We start from the raw sequence: 13,379 nt of genomic DNA on the forward strand, positions 1-13,379 counted from the left end.
CTCGCGACCTTTCTCTTCTGCTGCAACATTAGAACCAGCGTGCATAGCCCACTTATCTCTGGCTTTTAGGCTCGGCCAGCCGGGGTCGCAGGCTGTGTTGTAGGGCTCTGAATCCTTCTGCCCTGTATTTGGTGTCAGTTTCTGCATGAAAGGAAAATGCCACTCGGCTGTTCTGAGCCTTGCTTGGCGATAATGCTGCATGTGTCCCTCTGTTCCTGCGATAAGCGCCCAAAGGGCAGGCAGGGAGAACGTCTCTGCAGGGATCAGTACACACCAGGCCCTATAGATAGAACCACATATATATAGAACAACATGAAAGCTTTTCACTTTCTTCTTTTCAACAGCATGATGGGTAAATATCACATACAGCCACACTTTCTAACCTGACCCTCCCAAAGGTCTGGTCTTTCTGTATCCACAAGTCCTTCAGTTCACATCCATCCTAAACTGGAAGAGGGGGAAGGGGATGGAGATTTGGAAGCAAAGCACACTGCAAAGAATAATTGTGTAACCTTGCTAGCATGCCCACACAGAAGAGATGGCTGTGGATGGATTTCCCTTTGTCTTTAGTTTAGTCATCTATTCATTTTAATGGTTTTCTACTTGGATTGTTTCCTTTTAATAGGCATCACAAAATTACCTTGTGGAGGGGGAATACCCTTTCATTCTGCTGCTGTAGGTATTTTTTTTTTAATAAAGATCACTGTCTCTGTGGCATCTAGCTGCTTGTATCAAGGCAAGGCTCTCTGTAAGAGAAGTCACTCTTGAATCAGACTCTTGGTCCATACAGCCTAATGTCCTGTCTTTGATGTTGACTAATATCTCATGCCTCTAAGGAAGGTGAAAAGACTTTGTCATGAACCTATGGCACTGTGTAGTTTGGACTGGCCAAGGGGAGAATTCTTTTCTGACCCCTGTTCTCCAATGCACTAAATTTGTTTCGTATATCTAGCGATAAAATGCACATGCTGAATCCAGGGATGTTGGTTATAGCCATGTTGGTCTAAGAACATAGGCAGACAAGGCTCTTTGGGTAAATGTGATATATTTTATTAGACCAACTAAATAGTTGGAAAAATTGTTCTTTGCAAACTTTCAGGTACAGACACCCTTCTTCAGGCAGAGTGGGAGCCTGCAGTTGTTTTGTGCTCTCCCGGCTGGGATAGAAGCCAGCATGCAAAAATGTGAGTCCGTGAAAATGCAAATGTATGGCAGTGAGGATCAGAGGAGGTGAGAGACGATAGGTGTGGGGGGGGAGGTGTAAGGGGGAATGGTGACCTGGTGATAAACTGTAGCTGGTAAGATGTAGAAAGATTACCTGGGATTATCATATGGTAGTCAGGTTATAATGTGCCAGAAATCCAATGTCTGTGTTTAGTCCAGGGGTGTAGGTTGTAGCCTTGTTGGTCTAAGGATAAAGGCAGACAAGGTTCTTTGGGTGAATCTGGTATCTTTTATTCCATCCAGGAAGAGCACACACCAACTGCAGAGACTTCCTCAGCCTGACGAAGGGTTTTTAAACCTGAAAGCTTGCCAAATTTTTTTTCCAACTATTTAAGTTGGTCTAATAAAAGGTATCAGATTCACCCAAAGAACCTTGTCTGCCTCTATTTAGTCCATGATTTTTTGTATCCAGTAAGTTAATGAAGTGAAGTCCATAGCCTACAAACTTCACTTCATCAATCTACTGGATACAAAAAATCATGGACTAAATATAGATATTGGATTTATGGCACATTATAACCTGCCTGCTGTCTGATAACCCCAGGTGACCTCTCTACATTTTACCAGCTACACTGTATCACAAGGGCACCATTCCCCCCTTCACCTACCTGTCTCACACATACGGTCTCTCACATACTGATCCTCACTGCTACATATGTGCATTTTCACAGACCTGCATTTTGTATATTGTCTTCTATCTCATCCAGGGTTGAAGAAGGGTGTTTGTCCCTGAAAGCTTGCAAAGAACAATTTTTCCAACTATTTAGTTGGTTTAATAAAAGATACCACATTTTTGATAATTCTCTGCTAATCTATGCCCTGATCCTCTGCAGAGATATATATGTGCTTGGCTTTGAATACATGCATGATCCACTAAACTCTGTGGATGTACTTAAAGTTAAGGATGTAGAATTTATACTCCCACATGAGTGTAACGCACTAGTTCTCACTGGCTTTGCTGTGCTTGGGCGTGTAAGTCAGCACAGAATTTGGGTTTGGATATCTAAATAGGGTTTCTTCTCTCCCAGAACATCTCCCTTTCAGAAAACTTTAAGAACACCCTAATACATCATTTCTACTGCAGCATCACATGGAAGATGATGCTGAGATGTAAAGGAGAAGCCACTAACTAAAAAACTAGTAGCTAAAACAATAAGGAAAAAAAATGCGGAGTACTTTCAGTCCAATGACTATTTATCTTGTAAATCATGTTTTGCTTCTGTAGAGTAATTCCAGCAGATATAAAATATCCTTCTATGTTGGCCTACAAATCTCCATCTCAACACCTCAGATCTGGTTTAGTGCTGCTGTAACAATAACCAGATGTTTGTTGTTCATTGAAACATCTGAATCCAAGACACCCTGTCCATGACTCGAGGGGAGAAAAGTTCCTCTGCGTAAATGGAGCTGCTTTATATTTCATGTGAGCCACACACACAGTTTAGACCTGCTACAGCCCACTCCAGCTGCCTTCTGCTCATCCCCCACGGAGTATTGTTGACAACCGGCATCATGGGCTTTACTCTATGAAGGCAATGAAAATGGAAGCAGCATAAATGGGGAAACTGAAATGAAGCATTAGAGAGACTCACCCCAGGTCATCTGTGGTAGCCGTGTGCAAGCCTCCACTCTCAATCTACCTTCTGACAGATAATTAGTTATTCTCAGTCCTGTGCTGGGACTGCAATGGGCCAGGTACTGTGCCAACACTGAGCAAGGAAGTGGTCCTGTACTAAAGACCTTGCAATCTAAGTATAAGGCAGGAGAGAGCAGATGGCTACAGACAGAGGGGGAGGCATAAGGGTGTGATGAGGAGGGGTCTTAGCACATCAGCAGCATAAGACTCCTCAGGTTTTTGTAGGTAGGTATCGTGGCACAGGAAAGCTGTATGGAGGGATTTGAATTGGGTATTTACATGGCCCTTTTAAGTGTGAGGGTAGCAGGGAGACGGCATGAGGGTACTTATTTGCAAATCTAAGAAGTTGGCACTGGGGGCTGTTGTTATGGGCCATTCAGGAGGGAGCTGATCTAATACTGAATGAGGGATTATGGGATAGGATGAGGAAAGGCTGTAGTGTAAAGGGCCTTGGAAGTGAAGACAAGCAGCTTGTTTTTCCACGCAGTTTTCCTCTAATGAATATGAAAGGAAAAAAAAGCTGGTTTTAGTGAAGGTTCTGGCAGTCTGCTGTTCTGTGTTGTAGCTGCAAGGTTGGACTTGAGCATGGCTATACATAAGCATATTTTGGTTAGTTTACTATTATTCTTATGACTGTTTTTCCTCATGTATTGCAGCAGCCTAAATAAGGTGGCCCCTACTCATCTCATGCAGGTGTAACTAACTGTTCACCAGATTTAGACTTGTCAAATGACATGTGTGCACTGAAGTTTTCATATTGAATATCTTTTTCTAGCAGCTGCCATTTATCCTAGGTGCCACTGGGTGGCACTGCAAAATCAACTTCCACCACGTCCAACACCCTTCCAGCACTTGCCTAACCAACTGCAAAGCAAAACGGAGGATTTGGATAGGGAATGCTGAATTGGCATTATCCAAATAAAATAGAAGGAAAGTGCAAATAATACGTGTCCAAGGGCTGCCTCTTCATAAACACCTTGTGTTCTACGCACAAAATTAGCTTTAGGTGTACAGATGGCAAACTCCGGTTAATATACCTATGGGGCAGTTCACCACCAGGGTTTCATTTGCTGCTGTTCTTATTCCCCACCACACCCTGCCTTGCCCCCACCTCCACTCCCCTTCCTCCAGTTATTGACTTGATAATTGGTCAAGGCTGGATACTTTGCTATTATCTGCATTCCCCTCAAGAGTGGTGAATTAAACAGGCCCTGATTTGAGCAAGGTACTTAAGCACATGCCTACCTTGTGAATGGACTACACCCATGAGTTGGAGTACGCCTGGCCTACCTGGTTCACTCTTCCCTTCAGCATCCACTCTGTCACTGAGAGGCTTCTGGGCAAGACGGACCTACGATCTGACCCAGTAAATGGCAATTCTGATGTTCTTAAGCACATGCTGAAGAACTTTGCTGCTACAGAGTCAAAATGGTGTTGTTGGCACCACAAGCTGTCTGGGGGAGGTTTAAGGGGCTTTGTTCACCTCTTACCAGCTAATTTATACATGGTTGGCATGGTATGCTTCTGGCAGCACTTATCCCAAATTACTAGTGTTTTGCAGTTACTTCACCTTGGCTGGTTACTTCTGTAACCTGCAGGTAACAACGAGTTCTGTTTGCAGCTGAAGGCAGGGGGGGAGACCCATTTTTAACAGGGGAATAAAACTAAAACCAAGATGTTACAGACCAAAATAAGAAGCTTAAGGTCCTCCTTTTGACATCTAATTGGTACAATAGAAAGGTGCTATATTCATGAATGTGCATATCGGGAACCTCTCCCCTGGAATTCTTCATATAGGAAACCACTTGGTGGTGGAAGTGACTTGTTTGGTTTATAAACAGAGAATGTGAACCAAGAATGTAACTAAAAATATACTCACTCCCCACATCAGTTTTCAGTAGGTTTTAGATTGTGTTGTATGTGCGCCCATTTAAGTTTGTTTATTCTAAAAAAGAGTCTTTTTATGTCTGGTGATGCACAGAGAAGTTTATGCTCTTGGGTTTACTATGTTGATCCATGTTAAATTGAAGGAACATTTTTTCAGGTTTAAAAAATCATCTTTATAGGTGCCTCTGATTGCACCACAAAACCCCATCTTTGACTAGGAACTCTAAAAGAATGTCTAAAATCAAACTAAATTGCCATCAGTGGACATTGACTATTTGTACCTTGCTCAGTCTGCCTTTTGAAAATGACATAGGGGCCTGATCTTGCAGACATTTATTTTCAACTCCAAATGCACACACAAGCAGTTCCATTAACTATATAATGTGTAACTTTCTTTATGCACCGGGAACTGTATCATACCTCTCTTTTTAAGCTCTGGCACAAGTAGAGATTCACTACTGAAGTTGTTCGGTATTGTGTGGGACAAAATGTTCAGAAATGGCCGCTGATTTATTTTTTTGGGGTGTATTTGGGTTTGATTGCCAGAAATGCCAAATACCCACCACCCTGGTAGAAGTCATTGTGCAATGTGGCTGTGGGTGGCTGGTAGCCTGTGAAAATCATGCTCAAAGTCTCGAGTCGCACACCCACTATCACTGACCACTTTGGAAAATGTTGGCAGAAGTGGTTAGATGGAAAACTGGCAATTGGGGCACCTGTGTCCCATTCCTGCCTCTGCCATGGACTTCCCATGTGAACTTGAGCAAGAGTTTTACCATCTCTGAAATAGCCCTCTTCGCAACAGGAGTTGTGTTAGGCTTAATTGATTACTGTTTCTCAAGCATATGGGAAATCTTGGCCAGGAAGGGCAGAGTGTTTGTATTAAACAGTATTTTCCATATTGTTTGGAGCGAATTAGTCCCTCTGAAGTTGCACCCTGTGTGATGCTGAAAGAAATGCCATATTTCCCACTGACGGGAGCTTGAATAACTTGTAGTTTTCAGCTTCCTATATGTTTGGCCACCCTGATTTTTACAGAAAAATAACACTACTGTGGCATACTTTGTTGCTCTAACTTTGTCTGTTAACACTTAGCATGGCAGTTTCTTCACCTTATCTGATTACTTCTCTAGCATCTGCAAGTGAGTTCTGTGGTATTTTCATCCCCCCCATGAGGATTTATGGTGACCTTTCAGGGACCTCCATCATTGGATCAATACACTTCTGACACCTGTAGATCAACATAAACTTGACCCCTGGTCTGAACTGATCCATCACTAGGAGGCTCCTTCTTAAGAGCATCCCCACTCCAGGGGAGCAAATGCGGTTTGAGATGCAAGGAAATAGCAGCCGGGGCAGGGCACCTCAAGTGGCTGCCTCAAGGTCAAAAGTCAAAGTGATAAAACCCAAATCCATCTGCGTTACTTTGGGGTATTGGCCTATAAGTGACAGCACTGGCCCACGGAAGGGAACTGCCGCTTGTTGCGCGGAGACCTGGTTCGCTGGTGCTTTCTTTGGACTAATTGGGGCTGACTGATGATAGACTTCATTGTGTCACCAGTCACTTACAGATGCCTGAACAGTTTGGCCCCTACAGATTATTATATGCTGTATGCTGAAATCAATGCTAGATCTCTCTACTGCGCACTTATTTGTTTTATGTTACTAAAATGTAGCCTTTGGCAATCTGAGCTGCAGATGCTTCAAAGTAAAGCTACTGTCACCTTTGATTCGGTGGCAGTCCTGCTCCTGTTCTTTATTTATCAATGGCAGTTGCCAGATATAAAGATAGAAGCTTTTAAAAGCATCAAATGGTAATTCTGCTGCTCACTTTTCCTGTACCTCAGCTCCTGGGGGATCCACCTTTTCCCTAAAACTCAGTTCACATTTTGAATTAAATACTTAACCCACCATTAACCATACAGAACATTTCTTCATGTAGATCACCCGGTACTCTTTGGTTTTGTCCAACTATTTAGCACTTTTGCACCGTCAAGCAGAGACTATATACTACTTTCTTTTGTGCACCTCCAGACATAGAAAATAAAGGATAATAGTTCCTCACAAGAATTCCCACCTGATACTTGTGACACGATGCTCAAGATTGAAGTACCTTGTCTGAAACTCTGCAGTACCAGTGTGAGAACCTGAGATTTCCTGACCTCACAGCCCATGCTAAGGTCTCACTGCCTCTCTGATGAGCTTGTAACAAAAAAAAATAAATTGCTAATGCCATGGCAATGCTGAAATATGCAATTGAAGTAAGATTGACTTTGATTTTTTCAAAGTTTTTTTTTTTTTTTTATACCAGACATCAGCAGATCCCTAAGGCATTTCAAATGGAAAGTGGCCTGTTCTTTGTTGCAGCCAAATGTGATGAAAAAGGTTCTGCTGGCTGCCTGATTCTTTCTAACTGATTTTGAACCCAGGCTGGCCTGAATTTAATTTTTCCTTTAGTAGCCAGGTGGCATATGGGTATCTTTGTTAACACAATTGCAGGGAAACGGGTTCAAAGTAGACCTTTGGTTTGAAAGCCTCTGCCTGTCTAATACATTCTTAAGAGGATGATGCTCTTCAACTGGCATACACCAAAATCTGCAAAGTTTCTGGTGTAATGCTTTTGAACATAAGACGGAACAAGATGGTCTAAGTGGAAACTAATTGCTTTTATAGCCTCTCCTGTCCTAGACACCTGTACCTCACCCTGACGCCTGTCATTTGTGCTCTCTCAACATGCCACATGGACTTCTAGATGAAAGAGCTAATGAGTTGCAGTGTCTTGATTTCGGCTTCAGCATGGAACAGCTGTTTGTAGAGAACTAACCTGCTCTGGAAATAAAAGGAATGACCATCTGGAAGGGAAGGGAATAGCTAGAAGGCATTTCTTTATACTGTATGCTTAATCTAGGCTTCCTATCTTTCAAGAATCATCTTAAAAGGCCAGCTAGCTAACTTCCTCAGGAAACAGTCCTTATGCACATTCTTCTTGCTTCTGTGATAAAGACTGATTGTCAATGAATGTCAAATTATATAGAGTAACTCCTCTTATTTGGATGAGTGATCACTCCCAGAACAAATACTCAGCAAACACTCAAAATGCTTTTTCTCACAGAGCAACCTACTTATAGAGAAACCAGTTTTCCCCAAAAGATCTTTGTTCCATGGAAAGGGATCACTAGACCCAGGGTTGCAGTTTGTATGTCAGTGTGAAACTAGAGAAGAGCTCTGAACTAGAATGCTTGGTTGAAACTGCCGTGAATTTTTTAAATCTTCCCTTTACAGGCCTATTTGTGCTTTTTGTCATAGATTCAAAAAATGTTAAGGCCAGAAAGGGCCATTTGATCACCTGTGCTAACTACTTATATAGCACAGGCTGAGGTATCTCTCCTTCTTTAGTACTTTCATTACTTCACCTGTTTAGTGTGTCATCTGACAGTACCTTGCCGATCCACTGTGGTCAGGACTGAGGGCTCTTTCCACCACCACCAAGATTTGATTCTTGACCTGACAAGGCAGGCAATGTTGGGGGAGAGGGGAGGAATCCATTTTTTATTTAAATTATCTTTGGCATGATGGTGGACAGGGGAATCCACTGAGCCTAAGTTCAGTATAAATAGATACAGAATGTAAATCTGAATTTTAATTTGAATATTACCAAGTCCAAGTTACTTGCCACTGGTGGTAGCAAAACCAAAGAGATTTTTATCACCTAGGGAAAAAATAAAGTAGGTTATGTGTGTGTGCATGTCCCCCATTTGCACATAGCACAATAGTCACACTTTTTCATATCTCCACAGAGATCTCTATGCAATATAAATGAGAAACAAAGTAGTCCATTCTGAATTATCCAGTCCAAGACAGTGGCTAAGTAGTTGCTGCAGGAGCCAGGACTTCTGGGTCTTTTTTTTCCCCCAGTTCTCTTGCTGACATATTGAATGGCTTTGAGAGAACCTCTTACTTTTTTTCCACAGGAAAAATGTTGAAAACAGCAATCTTTTCCACAGTCATCTGGGTACTATGATTTCTTATTCAAGTTTTTCTGTGGGGAAACTGATTTTGCTTCATGCAAGTTGCACTGCATGGAATGGAAGTTTTGATCTCCAGTGAGTGATTTAAAAACAAAAGAGAAACAGTTACTTTTATTAAAGCACTAAATTAATGCTAAATGTTAGTAGCCTAGAATGGAAGGAGTTGGAGAAGTGTAAAGTATTATTTTCATTTGGATCTGAAACAGCATCAGTTAAAGTAGATTGTGTATTTCAGTGGATGTAGCCATTGGTTATTGAGCATGCACACAGCTGATCTTACAAGGCACAGCAGACCACTGCCTTTGTAGGTTCATTTTAGTGTGTGTAATCTGGACATGAAATGCCAAAAGTCATCCATCATCTCCTGTTTTGACCTTGTAAGAGTCTGTCCTGTGCAAGGCTAGCAGTTAGAAAATATGGTAATGAAGACAGGACATGAAAGGGCTTTTCATTAGCTGATCAAAGGGCAGAGTATAGCGTGTTTTATAACTAGAATATTGAGACCAAAAAAAAGTGGCTGGGAGAGAGACAAGACAAAATAAGGCACATAGAAAGTCCAGAGAGAGATTGAGGTTAGTTTACATTTCCTGCAGTGTTTTGTTCTTTAGTTCATAATTTTTACTCTAGAAACATCTATATTATGTTACTGGATTCACTTTTTCATTCTGTGCCTACAGTGCCAATGTCACCTTTTGTATCAGAGGAATTGTGGGTTCAGCCAGACTCTAACCTCCAGGGGTCCCACAGTGGGAATCTGTGACTTGCAATCATGCATGATGTCAGTGGCAGGGCAGGGGATTGAATCTGAATCTCCCAGGTTTTGGGCCAGCAACTTTCCCACTAGGCTACTCCCAAATACTGCTGGATGAAATAACCTTTGCATACATGTTCATGGGGATATTAAAGGCATAAATAAAATAGGTACCGATTGGTATGTATGTAACACATTAAAAATAGGTGGCTGTACGTAATAGTTGCAACCAGGAATAAATCCTAAAGCTTGGACCCAGTTCCTAACTGCTTCATGGCATGACCTTAGTCAAAGCATTTAGCCCCATGCTTTCATAAGTCGAACTGATTTGGGGTGCCCTCATTTTTGGTTAACCTGGGACCTGTGCAGCATCTCAGATAAACACCCACAGCGCTCAGTGGCTTTACTGAGAGCTGTACACAAGCCCCTACAGGAAGAATTTACTCAAGAGATCAAAGACCAATGTACGGATGGCAGAACTGTCACTTTTCAACAGTAATTGTATTTTTGGGCTCTTAACATTGCAAGTAAAGTCATTCCTAAACAACTTGCTTAAAAGACTTGTTGAGCTGGGCAGGAGCTGAGGTGGTGTCTCTGCGCATGATACTGCTTCATAGGCAGCTCAACTACTGAAGTCAGAAGAACCTCTGCATGCAGCTTGGACTCTTCATGTACGGCTCTGGCAATACCAATTTACATAGAGGTATTTGGTTCTTTTGAGAACCTTCATACAATGTTAATACCCAAACATCCCAAAATAAGAACAAAACCTTACCTCTTTACCCAAGAACCAAAACTAAATTAGTAATAGAAACTGAAGCCTCACACAAAAGGATGCCAGCAACACGCCCTGGTGTCAGAATGCCTGTCAGCTTCCTCTCCGACTCATCACTGAGTCTGGCCACTCTAGTTGTCAGAGTATGCGTGTGGGTAGTCCCGTTAGACAAAGTTAAGTGTGTGTTTATTTGCCTCTGTGTGTGTCTGTGTCTGTGTTTGAAGCAGCAGCTGACACTGAAAAATGTACAGAGTAACCACTGAACCCCCTTCAGCATTCAGTTCTGCTTAAGTAATTTCCTTGACATCAACTGGAGAACTTGCATGAGTAAGGCAATACAATGAGCTTACAATTTTTGTAAGAATTGTAGAGTTTTCGGAAAGCTTTTGGATGGCTTGTTTTTGGCCCCTCTTCCCCTAGTGACAGACTTGTAGCCTGTACTATGCACATGTTTGTTGGTTGCAGCTTCCACAGATGGCAAAGGGCACTCAAAGTGGCTTTTATCTTCTACTGATAGCAAGTGGTATAAAAAACCTAGCTAGGAAGATAGGATCTGGGGGCAATTTCTAGGAGCTGGTATTGTGTCTTCTCAGCTTATACTGAAACATACAAAGGACAGTGCAATCTGTTTCGGACCAGGGGGCACCTTTTTGCCAGCAGTGCCACAAATTAGCCCTGCACTTGCCCTGATTGCCACTCCAGTCCCCGTTCTCTGCTGCTCTGTTTCCTGTCCTGTGTTCCCTGCCTGATCTGCTGCTCTGATTTCCCCTGTCTACTGCTGTGCAGCTTCCCCCCCAACCTGACATTCAGTGTGACCCCCACACAGAGGCTGCTTGTGCCACTTCTGGCAGATGGGCTGTAGGTTCCCCCCCCCGGTTTAGGAAATATCTGCTGTACTACAGTAAGCCAGGGCTCATACTCAAGGGGAAAGCCCATATTGCAGTCTCCTGCTTCCACTAGGTAGAATGTTTAGAAAGTGTTTCTGACTATTACATTATTAAATCATCTAAATTGTGCTATTTGTTATACTGATTAGTTGGATCTAGGACAGAAGGCACTCAAATGTGCTTTTAAACTCAACTGAGTTTGCTAGTAATTAATACAAAGCACTTACAGCACTTCACAGACATTGTTTTTCTTTGTGCAATTGAGTTTGCTAATGTCTGCCCTTCACCATGTGTTAAAGCAGACGTGGCCAACCTGTGGTACAAGTGGCATGGGCATCTTGTGTAGCATGTACAGATCAGGGAGGGGTCAGGGAGCCCTGCATCAGATAGGACAGGAAGAAGAAAGCAGAGCAGGAGATGTGGCAGGGAGAGATGCAGATCAGGCAGAAGAAGGGGATTGGACTGGCACTGAAGGAGGGTACAGGGCTAATTTGTGGTCCATTTGCCAAAAAGGTTGCTCCCTCCTCCCCTTTTAGAACATTACTCACATCTATAGGACTTTTTGATTCAAAGATCTTTCTTCTGTATTGATATCAATTCAACTTCACAACATTCCCTGTGTAACTGGTAAAGATTAGCCCCCTTTTAGAGATGGTGAAACTGAGGCCCAAGGAGATTAAATCACTCTGCTCACACAGAAACTCCTTGGTTCAACGTACATTAGTAAATGTGTTTATGGTGTACTCATAAGAAACTCCATTGAGCTCAATAAGATTTCTCTTACATATCAAGTTAAGTGCAAAAGGTTTGTAGGAAACATTTGGGCACATTCTGTGCTCATGAAGCCCCACTGAAGTCAGTGTGGGTGCCAGGGCTGGCTCAGACTGATCCAATTGCAGGCTTGGGGTTTGTGTAGCAAAGCTGGGAAACTGCCAGATCTCCTGACCCCTAGCATTGTGCTCTATCCACTGCCCCATTTTTCTTTTGATGACACCACACATGCTATTTTAAGCAGGGATGGCTTAAAATATTTTATATCTTGCTGTGGCAATACATTGATTGTTCAGTACATGGAACTGATTTAAAAAGTGCCACTGACTTGTTTCTCTGAGTTTTTCTTTTTTTTTTTTTTTTTTAAATGGGCTTCTAACAGCTTTTGCTTTTATTCAAAGCCCTGGAAATAGTTTACTTCTGGTCTGGGTACCCTCTGAATGTAAAGATCTGCCAACAAGAGTTCATGAATCACAGGATGATTTTGCATAAAATGAATGTTTTCAGTTCCAGTAACTTGGCTTGACAAAGGTGTGTAAGGTGATGAAATCAAGTTAAAAAAAACAAAACAAAACTAGCCTAGGATTTACTCTTACCAGATCAAACCGTTGGTCCATCAAGCCAATATATGTTTCTGAGAACAGTCAATAATAGACTAGGAAAAACTGGCCAGCTGAAGAGGTGGTTTTCATTTTAAAGCTGAGTAAAACTGTGCTGGAAAAATTAGGGATACTTTAATGTGAACCCATCCGATAAATAGAAGAGGTGGTACTTAAAGGAGCTGTAACTAGAGTCAGTAGCTATAATCTAGTCTGTTTTTCAATTGCTACTGGTAAGCTGTAAAAGGAAAGATTTTACATATGCTGCTGGTTGTTTCTTAGGTGATCCTATGTTTTCTTTCTTTATGAGTGTGAGAAGGGATCTCTATGGGACCACAAGGCCCAGAGTGTTGGACAAGCTGTAGTAATGCTGTGAGGTGCAGGCTGGAACTAAACTTGAATTTGAATTACATAGCATTTTGGATGGGAAAAACAGTTGGTGAGGCCAATTAAGAATATTCCAGTTGCTTTTCTCATCCATCATTTTTTTTCCCCCTCCCCTGTATGAAAAGGAAGTGAAATGCTGTTTAGCTCTTGATTCTGGATCAGATGATCTTGTCCTTCAGCAGAGTCTTGTCTGGTCACACTGCTGCACTATAAACATTTTTTTTTTTTTAATTCGTTTGGGAGGCTGAAAGTGGCTGCCTGGTTGGATATGTTCATTCATTACATGATGGTCTGGCACACTTTACTAAAACCACATTGACTTTAGTTAATTTTGCAAATGCACTCCATGTTAGCTGGAATTGGCCTTTTTCCGATCCTGGATCAGAACAGGAGGAAGACATTTTACACTTGGTTTGTACTGCTGGTGTCAATGA

This window comes from Alligator mississippiensis, chromosome 9, assembly GCF_030867095.1.
Source record: "Alligator mississippiensis isolate rAllMis1 chromosome 9, rAllMis1, whole genome shotgun sequence".
Taxonomy (NCBI): Eukaryota; Metazoa; Chordata; order Crocodylia; family Alligatoridae; genus Alligator; species Alligator mississippiensis.